Here is a 16815-nt window from a genome sequence, read left to right as displayed (position 1 = left end):
GCCGACTGCAGCGGCACTGCGGGAGGCCACGGGCTGGCGAGAAGCAGTGAGCGTGGGGCGGAGCAGGGGTAGGCCAACTGAGTAGCGGCTCGATTGTTCTGGCCTGGCTATGGCGCCTCTCCTCCCCCCCGCCATGGCTCCCCGTGTCCCTGCTCCGCTCCTCTCAGTGAGTGAAAGTGGCCGCCGCCGCCGCCGGCCCAGCGCCCGCAGCCGCCTCAGCACCGCCGCCATCTTGGGGTCCCAGGAGCCGCCGAGGGAGCGGGCTAGGAGCGTCCACGCTCAACGCAGTCACCGTCCTACGGTCTCAGAGAGCGAACCGCGGCTCCACTGTCGGCGGGGCGACCCCCCCCTCCGGACCCCGCCCGCACCCCGCCCCCCCTCCGCCGCCGCCGCGGCGGCGGGGCCCGGCGGCCCGAGGTGAGGCGACTAGACGTGGGCGGGTGAACGGAGTAGGGGTCGGGTAGGCCCCGTTGCGCCCCTCTCTGCGGGCGACAACTGGGCCGCGTCTTAAAGGGGCCGTCGCCCCCGGCCCTTGGATTTGTTAGGGTTAGTGGGGAGGATGGGTGTGGACACTCTCCGCAGGGTTGGGACCTCCGGGACCTGGGCCTTTTTATACACCTCTCATATCTCTGGAGACCAAGGGTCACACGGTGACCTCAGCCAGCCGAGGAAGCCCGTGGGGCGACCACACGTGGGGAGTGTGTTAGATCAGGTGCACGTGGGACCTGGTGGGGCGGTGTCGGGCTAACACGTGTGTGGGTTTGGGGGTGGGGTGGGGCAGGGCGGGGGCTGCTTGGGCTCTAGTGGGAACCCTGTGAGAGTTATACTTATCCTTTAAACCATTTGAGATCTAGGGGCTTGATAGTGTGTCAATTTATGGGGAGCAAGTTGGGATAGGGGTGTGTGGTGTATGTTGCTTGTTGGTATTGGTTGGGGGCAGCTTAACACGTGCGCAGATTTAGGAGTGTGTAGGTGACACTCCTGGCCTTTTTGGCTTTGGTAGGGAGTCTAGGCAAGTGTCATCCTATTTGACATTCCTTCTTGAGCTTGCTGGTGAAAACTACTACTTCCGTGATCACTGAGGGTAGAAGCCCCCTACAGTTTGGGAGTGATAGAGCCTAAGGCGGCACTGTTTTAGTTAACAGCCAACTGCGCGGAATTCTTTGATTTCATACACTCATACACGGTTTAGTTTCGTGTTCCTGTACTTGTTGGTCAGAGTGGAGAGGGAATAAGGGGGTTGACCTCGCTGACATCACTGGTAACCACATTACTTTTCCCAGTCAGTGACTTTCCTGATTTCTTTTCCTAAGGAAGTTTTCATTGTCATTTACTAGGGCAGCTTTTAATTCATTTTTTAAAGTAACAGCTTTATTGATGTATAATTTGCATACCAAAAAACCTCACCCTTTTAAAAAGTGTACAATTCTGTGAGTTGTACACTTTTAGTTTTAGTATGCTCGTAAAGTTGTACGGCTATCACCACTATCAAATATATCACACCAAAAAGAGCCCCCTTAAGCAGTTACTCCCCATTCCTCCTCACCATAGCCACTAGCAAGTAATCTATTTTCTGTCTTTGTAGATTTGCTTATTTTGGATTTTTTGTATAAATGGAATCACAGGTGTACTTTTGTGCCTGGCTTTTTTCACTTAACATGTTTTTAAGGTTCATCTATGTTGTAGAATTTTGTTCCTTTTTATTGCCGAATAATATTCCATTCAGATTGTATTTTATGTTTGAAATTACAAGCTTCACATATACAATGACAGTTTGAGATTATTATATATGGTAAAAGTTGGATGCCTATTGGATTCTAAAATGAATTTATGTTTTTAAGGATTAAATTCCATTATTTTAGTTTACTCTTCTTTTTTCTTACATTTTTGTTTCAAAAGAATCCAAACCAATTTTCAAAGATCCGTGTTAGGAAATAACTGTTAACAGCACATTTGTGATTAGAAAAGTTTATGACTAATAAAAACATTTTGAGTATGTCAAGGTGGAAATGTGATTGCTAAGTAATTGTAAACTATGGTGTTATAGTTTCACTTAATGGAAGTTTGTCATCGAATTACTGAGGGAAGGTGTAACAGCTTTTGACTGGTGTTACACATGTAGACATAGGGTAAGGAAAGGAATGCTAGACATCTCTCCTGCCCACAAGAAGGTTAAAACTGGCTTAGGCGTTTAACATGTCAACATACAGATTCACACAAAACAAATGCTGGGATGCAGTGAATTTTAGAAAGGGCAGAATGAAATAGAGTTAATAGGAAACTGACTTTATGTAGGAAAATAAGTGAAATTGATGACACATTTTAAAATTGCTTCTTAAGTAAAAGACTTTTGATGAGATAGGCTGTATCGTGTAGAGGATGAGAAGAGGATAGTTGCTAATGCTTACTTAGACAGATCTTTTAGGCACTAATCCCAGTCTTGAGGGCTTGGTCTCACCTTCTGATACCATTACCTTGGGGGCAGGATTTCAACTTGTGAATTTGCAGGGGACACAAACATTCAGACCATGCCTCTACATTAAGTTTGAAATTCACTTAGAGAAGCATTGAATTCACTTGCTAATGATGATACAGCAGTTTACTTAGGATTGAAAAGTTAGTCACAAAGAAGCCAGATGCCTGTGTTTAATAAGTACATAAGAGATTTCCATATATATTAGGTCAGAAGTAGGAAATTAGTAAATATAGTTAACAACCTAACAATAAAAAAATAACTGAGACTAAGTGTTATCCATATTTTGAATGGATTAAAGGATAGTGAGTAAACTGTGTGACCTGCCTTTGTAAACTTTCACTACCAGGGATTGACAGCCTGTGTGATGGTCTCTAGAGCAAGCAGAGTTCTTACTTTTTTTTTTTAAGGTGAACTGGCCACCTTTGCAAGCTAAAAAAGCATGTGAACCTCTTCTCAGAATATGACTGACTTATTTATTTATTTGCTTAGAGCAAAATTTATTACCTTAAATTTGTGGAGGACAGAAGTCTGAAATGAGTGTCTAGGCTGAAGTTAAGGTGTTGGCAGGGCTGTGTTCCTTCTGAGGACTCTAGGATCTGTATCTCTGGCTTTTCCAGTGCCCCATTTTCCTCATCTTCAAAGCTAGCGACATTACATCTCTGACTTTCTTCCACATAGTCATTCCCCCCCCAGTCTCTTATTAAGGACTTTTGTGATAATAATTGGCTCACCTTGGGTTGTTACAACAAAATACCATGGACCAGGTGCCTTGCGGATGGCTGTTCTCTTGCTATGTCTTCACATGGTAGAGAGAATAATGACTTTTAAATGTATATAGTTCAAATATTTAAATTTATGACGTAAGAAATTTGCTTTTGTTATTGAATTAAATAACAACTAGTGATAGTCCTGGTAATACTGCTGTGATATGCTGCATACATTGAGAGTTGAAGGAAATGCTAATTTCAGTTATAGGTTAGTGAAAAGGATATAAATTTTTCCATCCAAGTTCATGGATCCATAGTTTAAGACTCACAGTTTTAGAGCCTAAACCTAAAAGAGTCCTTCCTGCACACATAATGAAGTAGTTTCATATGGGGCAAACCAGTGGTTTCCTTAACAAGAAGTAAGGCTATTGACTCTTAAATTTGTGTTCAGGAGAACGTGAACATGACTTTTTACAAGAAAATCAAACGATAGTTTAAGGAGAAACCTAGTAGTATAATGGAAAGACATTGGTTTGGGAGATAAAAAGATTTGAGTTTAAATCTTGACTTACCACAGGGTAAGTTACTTAACTTTTTTTGTTTCAGTTTTCCTTATCTGTAAAATGGGGATAATCATTTTAACTTCTGAGATTAAATAACATATTAACTATAAAACAGCATATTGATGAATGTTAGTTCACTTTCATCTTTGAAGAAATAAATATCCCAAAGGCTGTGACATACCTTTAGTTTTGATTTAGAAGAGGATGAACTGTTATGTAGTAGAAAGGAACATGTATGACATGTAGGGGTTTTCTCAGGGTATTCAAAGTAGAGTTCACTTTTTGGTATTGGTACTAAAACTATTCTTATTTCTTTTAAAAGAACCAATAAAGTGCCCCTGGGTTTGCATGTGACAATTAGCTTTTCTGGGTAAGTAGCTAAGTAAGATAAACTGTGGGTAAATCTCACATCTTTGTGCATGAACAGAAAAATGGCTAGTGACCATCAGTCCAGTAAAAATAATGCTAGGCTAAGAGGTTAGTTTATCCTTGAGAAAGCTGCCTTGATGTTACCAGAAGGCAAAAAAATTGTTAGTCATTCCCAAGAGAGTTACAGAAAATAAAATTAAAAAATGGACTGCATTATCTTGGTATGAAACTACAATACATCTACTCTTAGACTATTGGATGAATTCTAATTATTGTACCTCAACAAATTAAGCAGGAGGAAAGTTTCTAGAAAATGGCAGTATAAACAATGAAGCAATGGTGAGGTTTTTGTATGAAGATAAAAGAAATTAGATTCTCCTGGCTGGTGTAGCTCAGTGGATTGAGCGCGAGCTGCGAACCAAAGTGTGGCAGGTTTGATTCCCAGTCAGGGCACATGCCTGGGTTGCAGGCCACGGCCCCCAGCAACTGCACATTGATGTTTCTCTCTCTCTCTCTCTCTCTTTCTCCCTCCCTTCTCTCTCTAAAAATAAAATAAATAAAAATCTTAAAAAAAAAGACTTCATGAATTCTTAAAAAAAAAGAAATTAGATTCTACAATGGAATGATGAAGACTGAGATGGACTGCGATTAAATTGTATTGAACTTGGAAAAACATGAATAATGATCCTGGAAAATTAGAAATAGCTTGAAAGATGAATTATAGGTTGACAGGGCTTGAATAATAAGTGGTTTGTTTATGAAACTTCTAGCATAAAAGTTGGTTAAGGCTCAAGAACAGCCCAGGCAGAATTTAAGGATTACAAAGCCAGAGACTTTTGTGATTCGGTCCTAGTTCATTTCATGTCAACAAACATTTAAGGATACTTGTATCTAATGGTTTATGAAACTCCTTGTTCTGCTCATTCACTCACTAAATACTTTTTGAACACCTAGTGAATGTTTTTTGATCTTCCCAATAACCATTTGTTGAACATCTGCTGTACTCAAGGGATTGTGGTAGACTCTAAGGGTGTACAGTGAATTAATAAAGCTATAGCTATATGTATGGGCAGTACAGAGGGGCTCAGCAAAGATAAACACAGTTATGCAGAGAATTATAAACCTAAATGTTTCTCTGAGATGCTGATATGAATTACTAATATTTAAGGTCTTTTTTTTTAACTACATTGAGACATTTGTTAAAAAATTTGTTTAAAGGCCCTAATCTGGCTTGTTAACAGAATCATTGTTATCCAGTGGGAGTGTAGATAACTCAACCCCTTCTAGATCCTAGAGTTAGGTGACCTGGGTTTGAATTTTGGCACTCCATCTTAACTCTGTGGCCTCTGGAAAGCTATTTAAGCCTCAGTTCTTTTATCCGTTAAATGATGATAATAGTACCTACTTCATAGAGAGTAATTGTAAGAAAGCAAGGAGTATGTAGAAGTACTTGAGGGACACCTGGCACATAGTGCTCTCAACAAGTGTTAGCTATAATTATAGAAACCATTTTCTTTGGACAGTTTAATCTAGAGTTTTTATTTATCATTTAATCTAGAGTTTTATAAAGTATAAAAATCAGAACCTTTTTATTATGAATAGGAAATATCTCAAAATCTTAGGGCATAGAAGAAAGTCATCAATAAAAAATAGTTATTATGTATTAACTTTTGGGTTTATATAATGAATACCAGTAGATGTTAATAGAGATATGTTTTTAAAATATTTTATTTATTTATTTTTAGACAGTGGGGAAGGAAGAGAGGGAGAGAAACATCATTGTGTGGTTGCCTCTTGTGCATCCCCTACTGGGGACGTGGCCCACAACTCAGACATGTACCCTGACTGAGAATCGAACCGGGGACCCTTTGGTTTCCAGGCTGGCGCTCAACCCACTAAGCCACACCAGTCAAAACCAGAAATATTTTTCTACTTAAGATTATAACTCAAAGAGGTGGTGTTTTGCATCATAGAACTTTTTAGTTAAGGCTCTGAAATATTTCTGTCCAGGATGTAATTCTGATGTTTTTAACAGTTTTCCCTTTTATGAATCATTCCTTAGAATATAATGGTATTGCAGGGTTTGTGAAGGTTTTTCCATAAAAGGTCAAATTAATAGGTCTTAGGCTTTGCTGGTCATGTCTCCTTTATTGCAGCTACTTAATTCTGCTGTCTAATGTGAAAGCAGCCATAGTTAATACGTAAATGAGTGGGGTTGTACTTCAATACAACTTTATTTATGGGCTCTGAAATTGTAGTTTTACATGTTTCTTGTGTCATGAAATAAGGTTTTCCCCCCAATTATTTAAAATGTAAAAACTATTCTTACCTGTCAGGGATTACAAAAACGAGCAGTGAACTAGATTTGACATGCAAGCCATAGTATTCTGACTCCTACTCTAGAGTCTTGGCTCTACAACTCCCTGGCTAGGTAATTTTGTGCAAGTTAATTTTAAGCCTCAATTCCATCATTTAAATGGGGGATAGTAATGGTGTCTATTTTATATACAGAGTTATTAGAAATAAATGAAATAATCTATCTGAAGTGCTAGGCACCATCCCTGACACAAACTAAATGTTTAGTAAATGCTATATAGTAATATCATCTAATTGAACCCCCCCTTCATTTTACCATGAGGCTGTTGAGACCCTGAGAGGATAAGATAGCTATTTCTAAAGTCTATCTATGGCTTTTCAGTAGCATTAACTCACAGCTGTTTACTTTAGCTTCTCTTTCCATCCAAACATGCTGCTTTCATAGAGGATTTAATTCCGTTAAAATACCATACCATTTAGTCCAGTTAAAATACTGCTTGATAAAACTGTTCTATCGGATGCCGTAATGGTGGATATGTTATGCATTCATCAAAATCCATAGGGCTTTACAGCACAAAGAGTAAACTTTAAAGTTTGCAAATCAAGCAAAAATCATTTTGGAGGTCAGGAATTTCGGGAAGGAATGCAAACTGTATTAGGGATGTATGCAAAAGTCTTACAGAGGAAGAGGGTAGTGGTGACTTAAGTAACCTGGGAAATGAGTGGAATCTAAGACAAAAGGCATTGCACATAAGCACTGTCTAATTGATGAAGTTGTGTCCCATAGTGGTACAAGTTAATTTTGGTACTCATGTATATGTATACTGCAATTGAATAATTAAGTAAATGGTTGGTGGGAGACAAGCTTCTCACTGTTAGGGGGGAATTTACAGATAAGCAAGGGGAGGAGGCTAGATGGTCCAGGTGGTTATGGATTAGAGTTGGAGACAAGAGTATGAACCCATGTTTAGCTTAATAGAGATATAGAATGTTACATATTGAAATATTTATAGATATGTGTACACACTAGAGTTTATATACAGATAGTTCAGTGCTCTCGTCAGCTGAAAAAAATTAAAAAGAAATCTCAGAGCACGCCTGGTACCCAGTTTTTAGTTTCTGATATCATTGTCCAATAAAAGGAACTAGAGCTCCTTGGAGAATTGGCTGATTCTAGGACTGGGGTAAGAAATATACAAGATAAACCTGGAGCATCTTATAGTGCCAGAAAGTAAGGAGGTGCTCCAAATACCACCGCCACCACAACCAGAACCCCACATTGATTGAGGATATGTCAGAGGAGCACAGGAGCCAACTGAAGGAGCTCCCAATGGCTGAAACTAGAACAGTTTGAGCAGCAGAATAAACAAAGCAGCACTGGATCACAACCCATAATATAAAATCAATATTTAGAGTTGATATTGACCTAAATAAATGATTCAATAAATGAATATACTGCTTGAAACTCTCCATTAGCATAGTTTTGTGCCTTAGGAGCCTCTGGTTTATTGGAGGTCCTTTAAACAGTTTTGGAGTGATTACAGTATTTTTCAGACTCTAAGACGCATTTCTCTTCCCCACAAATTTGGGAGGAAAGGGGGTACGTCTTATAGTCCGAATGTAGCTTACCTGGCTCGCTGTGGGGGGCAGGCTGGTGGAGTGGGGTCACAGGAGGCAGGAACAGGGTCACTGCTGCATTTTCCTTCCAAATGTGGGGGGGGTGTTGGGGGTGTATCTTATAGTCCAAAAATATGGGTAAGTATGTGGGATTTTAAAGTTCGACTTTTTGGATTCCAGTCCTGGCTCTGCCAACTTCTGGCTCTGTGTCCTTGGATGGGTTACTTAAGCTCTCTACCTGTAAAATGGAGGAGCCCCCTTGTTCAAACTGACTCTACAGGCTGTATAGTGAAGAGAATAATGTATGTTTGATATTAATAAAAATCTAATATATATTTGGTGTTAATAAAATCATCACACACTTGAGTGAAATATTCAATGATTGAAAAGCAGTATTCACTTAATGTATAATTCAACTCATGCTTATTTATAGATGGTTTGTCCCTATAATTACCTGAACTATGATTTTTTGGGCTTCTTTTAGAGAACACAGTTATACATAACTTCTTTGTTACCACCTATACCACTTAGTATCTTCATTCTCAAAATGAAAACTGACTTTTAGTATATATAAAAGTGGGTTTTGGAATATTGGCTATTTATGGATGCCTCTTAACTTTTTATTCTTTTTTTATTTTAAAGATTTTATTAATTTTTTTGAAAGGGGGGAGGGAGGGAGGGAGGGAGAAAGAGAAGGGGAACATCAGTGTGTGGTTGCCTCTCGCGCACCCCCTAATGGGACCTACCCTGCAACCCAGGCATGTGCCCTGACTGGCAATCGAACCAGCGACCCTTTGGTTTGCAGGCCAGCACTCAATCCACTGAGCCACACCAGCCAGAGCAACTTTTTATTCTTAATAACCTTTCAACATCACTTATGTAATAATGGAGTATTAACTATATGTAACTGATAACTAAAATTTCCCAGTACTTTGTGTGGATCTTTATTTTTCACAGGTAACTATCAAGTAAGCTAATGTTATCTTACCTTTGCTGAAGAATGAACTAAATTGCCCAAGAATTTCTGGCCTGAGAATTCAGTCCTTTATCTCTTCTCAGGAGCATTTTTTTTTTCTTAGCTATCTCATTCCCTGAAAAAGGTAAGTGTTTTCATGAAACTAGGAGTGAAAGTTGTTGAAGTCACTGATTCTTTCATAAGAGGGATTTTTATTTTTGTTCTTAAATGTTTAATTTGGTAAATTGTTACTAATTCAGGTTGGGTGCTTTTTACCAAAAGATTTATGAAATACATAGCTTAGGAACCTCTAACATAGCCTAATTAAAAAAAAAAAATTTTTAATTACCATGTGAAAGGTCTGCCTGTGACCTCAGGAAACATTTTTTTTCCTTTTGGGTATTTTGATTTAATAATATTTAGACTCTAAATGCCTAATAAATAGGAATTAAACTTGTTTGACCAAATCCTCTCTGTGGTATATGTAGAACTCTCTGGAGGCAGTTGTACTAGTAAGACTATTTTTTTATTCTGATGTTTTTTTGTTCCCCATCTTGGTAAAGATAGTCTTCTAGGAAGTTGAAACGGTTCTTTCCTAGAAGAAAGCAAATGCATTGTAATTGATTTTTTTTTTTTACCTTAGTAACGTATTTCTTTTGGTGTAATAATTCCGATTTCATTAAGAATGAGAAGTAGGGAGGAGAAAATGCATAAGCATTTTTTTTTTCATTCTCACAGTGTGCCTATGGGGTGAGCCAAAATATTTTCTCTTTGCCAATTTAGAAATTTGTGAAAGGGCCATCCTTTTTAAATCAATTCTTCATTCTATTTAAATGCAAGTGTTATTTTTCCTCTGGAGCTTTATGCTTTGGATAAACTCTAGGTTTGTTAATTTGCTAGACTGTTTCCACACTCTTGTGATCCCTTTGGTTGAGTAGATTGTTTCTTGCCCCAACTTGAGGGCTCTGTCAGCCTCTGCTCCTTGAGGGGAAGATCTTTTTCTCCTTGTGTTTAATTCAGTGTCTAGTATATAGTAGTCTCTCAGTAAATATTCAATGGTCTGAATGGAAAGTTTTGATTTAACAAAAATGTTTGAAAAGTGTGATTTACTTACCTTGTATTTGCTATATGTAGGGTGACCAAACATTTATTGTTCAAATGTGGATACTTTTGAAAGCAAAGGGAGAGTGACTATTAGTAATTATGCTTAGGACAACAAGCATAAGCTTGAACTGTGTTGGGCAAACCCATCTAGGAGCTATGGTCTCCCTAATTATGATGCTGCTTTAGTTTTGTATCATAGGAGAGTCTGGTGGTGAAGAATTGGGACTTTGTTGGTGGATATATTCAATAGATCTGAGCTCTGAGTTTAGCTTGGGCAAATTATTGAACTTAACTAAAATGAGAATAAGATTTTAATTATTGTGAGAATTAAATGAGCTCATATTATTAAAGCGCCTACCTGGGACAGAAAAGCCCTTCACTCTAGTGTTGCTCTTATTCAGTGTTAGGCCCCTTGTCCTCTCCTCCCATCATGCCATAGCTAGAGTTTTTACTTTCAACTGAGGCTGGCTTTGACAGCTTTTATTATGGTTCAGATTAATTGAAACATTTCAGGGAGTGTAGAAATTTTTTTTAGCTCAGCTGTTGAGCTTGCTTTTTGTTAAAGTTGTGTAATTTATGGTGGGCAGAAATGAATGCCCTATCAAACCTAATTACTCTCACTCTCAAAATATTCATGAAAAAAACATTTTCTTCCAATTTTTTTTTTTTTTTCAGAATTCTTAAAGGTATTTTAATAGTTTAGGTTTAGCAAAATAATGAAGTCACTGGTAATCTTTATTTCAACTAAATGGAATGATACAAATAAATTTTATTGGTTATGAAAAAAGTGATTTAAATAGAATATCATTAAGTTTCTTATCAATATTTAACTATCAGAATTATGTATTTTCTTCTGGTATTTGAATTATTTTTCTCTTGTATTTTTGATGTTTTGCTAAATTAATTGTGATTTTTAAAGAAAGGAAACTAAAGAAAAGCAATTTTTGTTTACTTTGTGCGTTATTACAGACATCCATATTGTGAATCAAAGGGGAAGTATTCTGCTACCAAGACTTCCAAGTACTTCTGGTATTGCATATGATTCTTGTTATATAGATAATAAGGTAATGCAGAAAGACCTAGGGGTAAAGAACAATGGGAATGATACAGATCCAACTAAGAAATATGGGGATTATTTGCCCATTAGGTATACAATAAGTTGTTGCCTCCTTAAAATATTGGAGAGTTGCCCTGGCCAGGTTTCTCAGTTGGTTAGAGTGTCATCTGGTACAGTGCAAGGTAGTGGGTTCCATCCCTGTTGGGGCACATACGGGAGGCAGCCAATCGATGTTTCTCATGTTGGTGTTTTTCTCTCTCTGCCTTCCTCTCTCTAAAAAATTAATAAACATATCCTTGGATGAGGATAAAAAAATAAAATGGGGATCAGATTATCTGGATTCTAATCCACATTTCCTGTTATGTTTTATGACCTTGGGAAAGTTACTTTGTGAGTTTTTGCTTTCTTAATTGTAAGTGGGATAATAATGGTAACAATCTTTAAACAGAAAACTATTGGGTAGGTTCTGTGTGCTAGAAGTAATTATACGATTGCTAGAATTTTGTGAGAACCTTTTATGAGATTTAAACTTGTAACGTGTTGCAAATATTTTTCTTAATTTATTTACTATTATATTTGTTTTTTTCTGTGGAGAAGTATATTAACATGTTTATTGAGATATAATTCTCAGCATATAAAATTCACCCATGTAAATTGTATATGGTTTTAGTATATTCATTGGTTTTAGCATACTGTATTCACAGAGTTGCAACAGTTATCACAGTCTGAGTTTAGAACATTTTCATCAGCCCCAGAAGAAACCACACTACCCATTAGCAGTTGCTCATTCCTTCCCTCCCTACAATGCAACCACTAATCTATTTTCTGTTTCTATGGAGTTGCCTTTTCTGCATGGTTCATAAAAATGGAATTATACAATATGAAGTCTTTGCTGACTGTCTTATTTGCTTAGCATAATATTTTCATGGTTCATCCATGTTTTAACATCTGTCAGTACTCTATCCCTTTCTATTGCCAGGTAATATTCATTATATGGGTATCCCACATTTTATTTATCCATTCATTAGTTTATGGGCATTTGTGTTGTTTTTACCTTTTGGCTATTGCAAATACTGCTATAAAGATTCATGTCTAAGTTTTTTGGTGGACATTTTCAGTTTTCCTGGGTATACCTAGAAGTGAAATTGCTGGGTAATATGGTGACTCTATGTTTAACCTTTTGAGAAACTGCCAAACATTTACAAAATGGTTGTACCATTTTATATTCCCACCAGCAGTAGTGTTAATATGAAGGTTCCATTTTCTCCACATCCTTGTCAACACTTGTTACTACCAATCTTTTTTACTGTAATAATCCTATTGGGTGCTAACAATATCTCATTGTGGTTTTGATTTTGTATGTCCCTAATGGCTAATGATGTTTTTAAAGCATCTTTTCATTGGTATATCTTGTTTGGAGAAAAGTCTCTTCACATTCTTTGCGAATTTTAAAATTGGCTTACTAATCTTTTTATTATTGTTTTATTAGGAGTTTTCAAAACTGTATTCTGGTTATCAGTCCCATTTCAGACATATGATTTGCAAATAGTTTCTCCTATTTATAGGTTTTCAATTCTTGATATCATTTATAGCCCTAAAGTAAATTTTGATGACATCCAGTTTATCTGTTTTTTGTTGTTCTTGTTGCTGTTGCTTTTGCTCTTGGTATATCTAAGAAAACATTATTTCATCCAGGGTCATGAAGATTTAACCCTGTGTTTTCTTCTAAGAGTAATAACTCTTAAATTTAAGTCTGTAATCTCTTCTGAGTTAATTTTTGTGTATAGTGTAAGGAAGAAGTTGAATTTTATTCTTTTCCATGTGACAATCTAGTTGTCACAGCATCATTTGTTAAAAAGTCTGTTCTTTCCCTCATTGAACTATTTTGACACCCTTGTTGGAAATCGTTTGACTCTAAATGTGTTTATTTCTGGACTCCAAATTCTGTTTCATTCATTGATCTATAATGTCTTCCCTTATGTCAGTACCACACATCTTAAATGATCAGTATGAGCCCTCCAACTTATTTTTTAACTTTCAAGACTGTATTGGTTATCCTAGGTCCCTTGCATTTCCATATGAATTTTAAGTCAGCTTGTCTATTTCTGCAAACACACAAACAAATATATATATAAAGCCAGCTTGGACTTTGGTATTGACTCATGAACCATAGGAGATCTTTTCATTTATTTAGTTACTTATTTTCTTTCAACAATGTCTCAATTTCAATATATATGTTTTTAATTAAATTTATACCTAAGTACTTTGTCTTTTTGATGCTATTATTAATGGAATTGTTTCTAAAGTATATTTTATTGATTATGCTGTTACAGTTGTCTCATTTTTTTCTCCCCTTTATGCCCCTCCCTCTAGTATTCTCCTGCTCTTAGTTCATGTCCATGGGTGGTACATAGAAGTTCTTTAACTTCTCCATTTCCTATACTATTCTTAACCTCCCCCTATTTTGTGCCTACCAATTATGCTTCTTATTCCCTGTACCTTTTCACCCCATTCTCTTCCCACCCTCTCCCCACTAGTAACTCTCCATATGATCTCCATTTCTGTGATTCTGTTCCTGTTCTAGTTCTTTGCTTAGTTTGTTTTTGTTTTTTAGGTTCAGTTGTTGATAGTTGTGAGTTTGTTGTCATTTTACTGTTCATAGTATTGATCTTTTTATTTTCAAAGATTTTATTTATTTTTAGACACAGAGAGAAAGAGGAGAAAAACATCAATGTGTGGTTGTCTCTTGCCTGCCCCCTAGTGGGGACCTGGACTGCAACCCAGGCATAGGCCCTGACTGGGAATCGAACTGGTGACCCTTAGGTTTTCAGAACTGCACTCAGTCCACTGAGGCACACCAGCCAGGGCTGATCTTCTTTTTCTTAGATAAGTCTCTTTAACATTTCATATAATAAGGGCTTGGTGATGATGAACTCCTTTAACGTGACCTTATCTGGGAAGCACTTTATTTGCCCTTCCATTCTAAATGATAGGTTTGCTGAAAGAGTAACCTTGGATATAAGTCCTTGCCTTTCATGACTGTCAATATTTCTTTCCAGCCCCTTCTTGCCTCTAAGGTTTCTTTTGAGAAGTCAGCTGATAGTCTTATGTGGATTCTTTTGTAGGTAACTGCTTTTCTCTTGCTGCTTTTAAGATTCTCTCCTTATCTTTAATTTTAGGTAGTGTAATTGTGGTGTGCCTTGGAGTGCCTTGGTGTAATTATGATTCTCATTGAATCCAACTTCTTTGGGAGACTGAGCTCCCTGGACTTGCATGTCTAGTTCCTTCACCAGATTAGGGAAGTTCTTCATTATTTTTTCAAATAAGCTTTCAATTTCTTGCTCTTCCTCTTCTCCTTCTGACACTCCTATGATTTGGATGTTGGAACATTTAAAGTTGTCCTAGAGAGGTTCCTAAGCCTCTCCTCATTTTTTTGAATTCTTTTTTCTTTATTATGTTCTGGTTGAAAGTTTATTTCTTCCTTCCCTTCCAAGTCTTTGATTTGAGTCCCAGTTTCCTTCCCTTCACTGTCACTTTCCTGTATGTTTTTCTTTATTTCACTTTGCATAGCCTTTCACTTCTTTCTCTATTTTGCGTCTGTACTCAATCATTTCTGTGAGCTTCCTAAATACTAGTATTTTGAACTCTGCATCTGATAGGTTGGCTATCTCCTTGTCACTTAGTTCTTTGTCTGCAGTTTGTACCTGTTCTTTCATTTGGGCCATGTTTCTTTGTCTTGGCACACTTGTTACGTTGTAAGTGGCAGAGCAACCCACTTGGCTTTATTGTGGCGCTGTATTTGGTAGAGGGGTCAGAGAGGGAACAATACTGCTTGCTTGGCCCTTGCCCCACTTTTAGTCACTTACCTCACTTCCCACTTGTGGATTGTACCCTTTTAGGTGCTTATTCCCTGGTGGGTGGGCTTGTGTATGTTCTAGGATCCCCTGGGTACCTCCAGTGAACTCTCCTGTGAGACTAGGAGTTTCTTCCTCTGCTGCAACCCCCACAGGTTTTTACAGCTAGAGGTTTTCAGGCCTCAGTTTCCTATGCTGGAACCCTGGGTTGTGTGGTCTGTCTCGCTCCCCAGTTGTTCTCCACACTAATGTGATACTGCCCAGTCTGTCAGCCCTGGGCTTGCATGCAGTTTGATTTTCTGGCAGTTCTGGTTGCTTTTTGTTTTAAATTAGTTGTTATTCTTTTGGTTGTGTGAGGAAGCGAAGCATATGTACCTATGCCTCAGTCTTGGCCGGAGGCTCTGGGATTGTGTGTGTGTGTGTGTGTGTGTGTGTGTGTGTGTGTTTTAATTTCATTTTCAGAGTATTCATCACTAGTGTATAGAAACATAATTAATTTTAGTAGATTTATCTTGTACCTCAAAGATTACTGAGCTTGTTTATTTCAATCACTTTAGCTCATTCCTTAGGATTATCTATATACAAGATCATATCACCTACATATAAAGTTTTACTTCTTTCTTTCTAATCTGGAAGCCTTTTATTCTCTACCTGGCACCCCCCTGCCCTCCACTAGAACTTTGGTACAGTTTTGCACAGAAGTCATAAATGTGGACCTTGATTGTTCCTGGCCTTAAGGGGGATGGCATTCTGTCTTGCACCATGATGTTAGGTTGAGGGACTTCCCTTCTAGTCCTTGTTTATTGAGTCTTTTTATTTTGAAATGGTATTTTATTGAATCATTTTTCTGTGTCTGTTGAGATGATAAGTGGTTTTATTTTATCCTTTGTTTTATTAATGTAGTGTGGTATATCAGTTGATTTGTAGATGTTATACCAGCCTTGCATTTGTAGTATAAATTCTACGTGGTATATAATCCTTTTACATGTTGCTAGAGTCTGTTGTTAATATTTAGTTGAGGATTTTTGTGTGCAAATTAGTCTATAGTTTTATTGTGATGTCTTTGTCTGGTTTTGAAATCAGGGTAATACCAGAATAATAGAATGATGTGGCAAGAGTTCTTTTCTCTTTAGTTATTTGGAAGAGTTTGTGATGGTTTCATAATAATTCTTTAAATGTTTGATAAAATTCTCTAGTGAAGCCATTTAGTCTGGGGTTTTCTTTGTGGGAAGTTGGAAGCATTAAATTTTATAGGTCATATTCATCAAACTTTTCATTTTTTGTTCTTTTGGTCATACATACATAGAAGTCCAGCCTGCCGTTTCTTTATCAAAGCTGTACACATTTATAAATAATGTAGTCAGTAGGAGTTACAAATTCCTCATAAACATTTAACATTGGGTAAAACATTTGTAAGTCATCATCTTTTCCTGAACTCTCATGGCACTTTATACATCTCTTGAGTTATTTCTCATGTATTTTTTTAAAAATTGAATTTATTGGGGGACGGCATTGGTTTACACAACTATACAGTTTTCAAGTGTACAACTCAGTTAAACATTATCTATATACTTCATCGTGTACCCATCACCCCAAGCAAAGTCTATTTCCATCTCCATATTTCCTCCGTTTGACTACTACCACCTACTCCCCTGCCCCCTTTCCCTCTGGCTATCACCACATGTTATCTCTGTCTGTGTGTTACATATATGATTTTTGCTTAATCCCTTCATTCGCCTCTTTCTTCCAACCCCCCTCCCCTCTAACAGCTGTCAGTCTGTTCCATGTATCCATGCC

The 16815-nt window shown here is 37.6% G+C and overlaps 1 protein-coding gene across 2 annotated transcripts in view; it reads left to right on the top strand.

Annotated features, from left to right (window-relative positions):
* The first annotated feature begins 367 nt into the window (after positions 1-367).
* Positions 368-16815, top strand: part of INO80 (INO80 complex ATPase subunit) — a 123335-nt gene continuing 106887 nt past the window's right edge. Inside the window, exons 1-3 of one of the 2 annotated variants that reach the window (XM_045822859.1) lie at positions 389-417; positions 9006-9148; positions 11077-11136. The gene's annotated coding sequence lies outside the window, so the exon portion shown is untranslated. Of the gene's footprint in view, positions 418-9005; positions 9149-11076; positions 11137-16815 lie in introns of both variants that reach the window. The other variant, XM_045822860.1, reaches the window with a different exon arrangement.

Source organism: Phyllostomus hastatus, unplaced genomic scaffold, assembly GCF_019186645.2.
Source record: "Phyllostomus hastatus isolate PE091 unplaced genomic scaffold, TTU_PhHast_1.1 phas_scaffold_501, whole genome shotgun sequence".
NCBI lineage: Eukaryota > Metazoa > Chordata > Mammalia > Chiroptera > Phyllostomidae > Phyllostomus > Phyllostomus hastatus.
The sequence above is the reverse complement of the archived record's forward strand: the minus strand, read 5'-3'. Positions and strand labels throughout refer to the sequence as shown.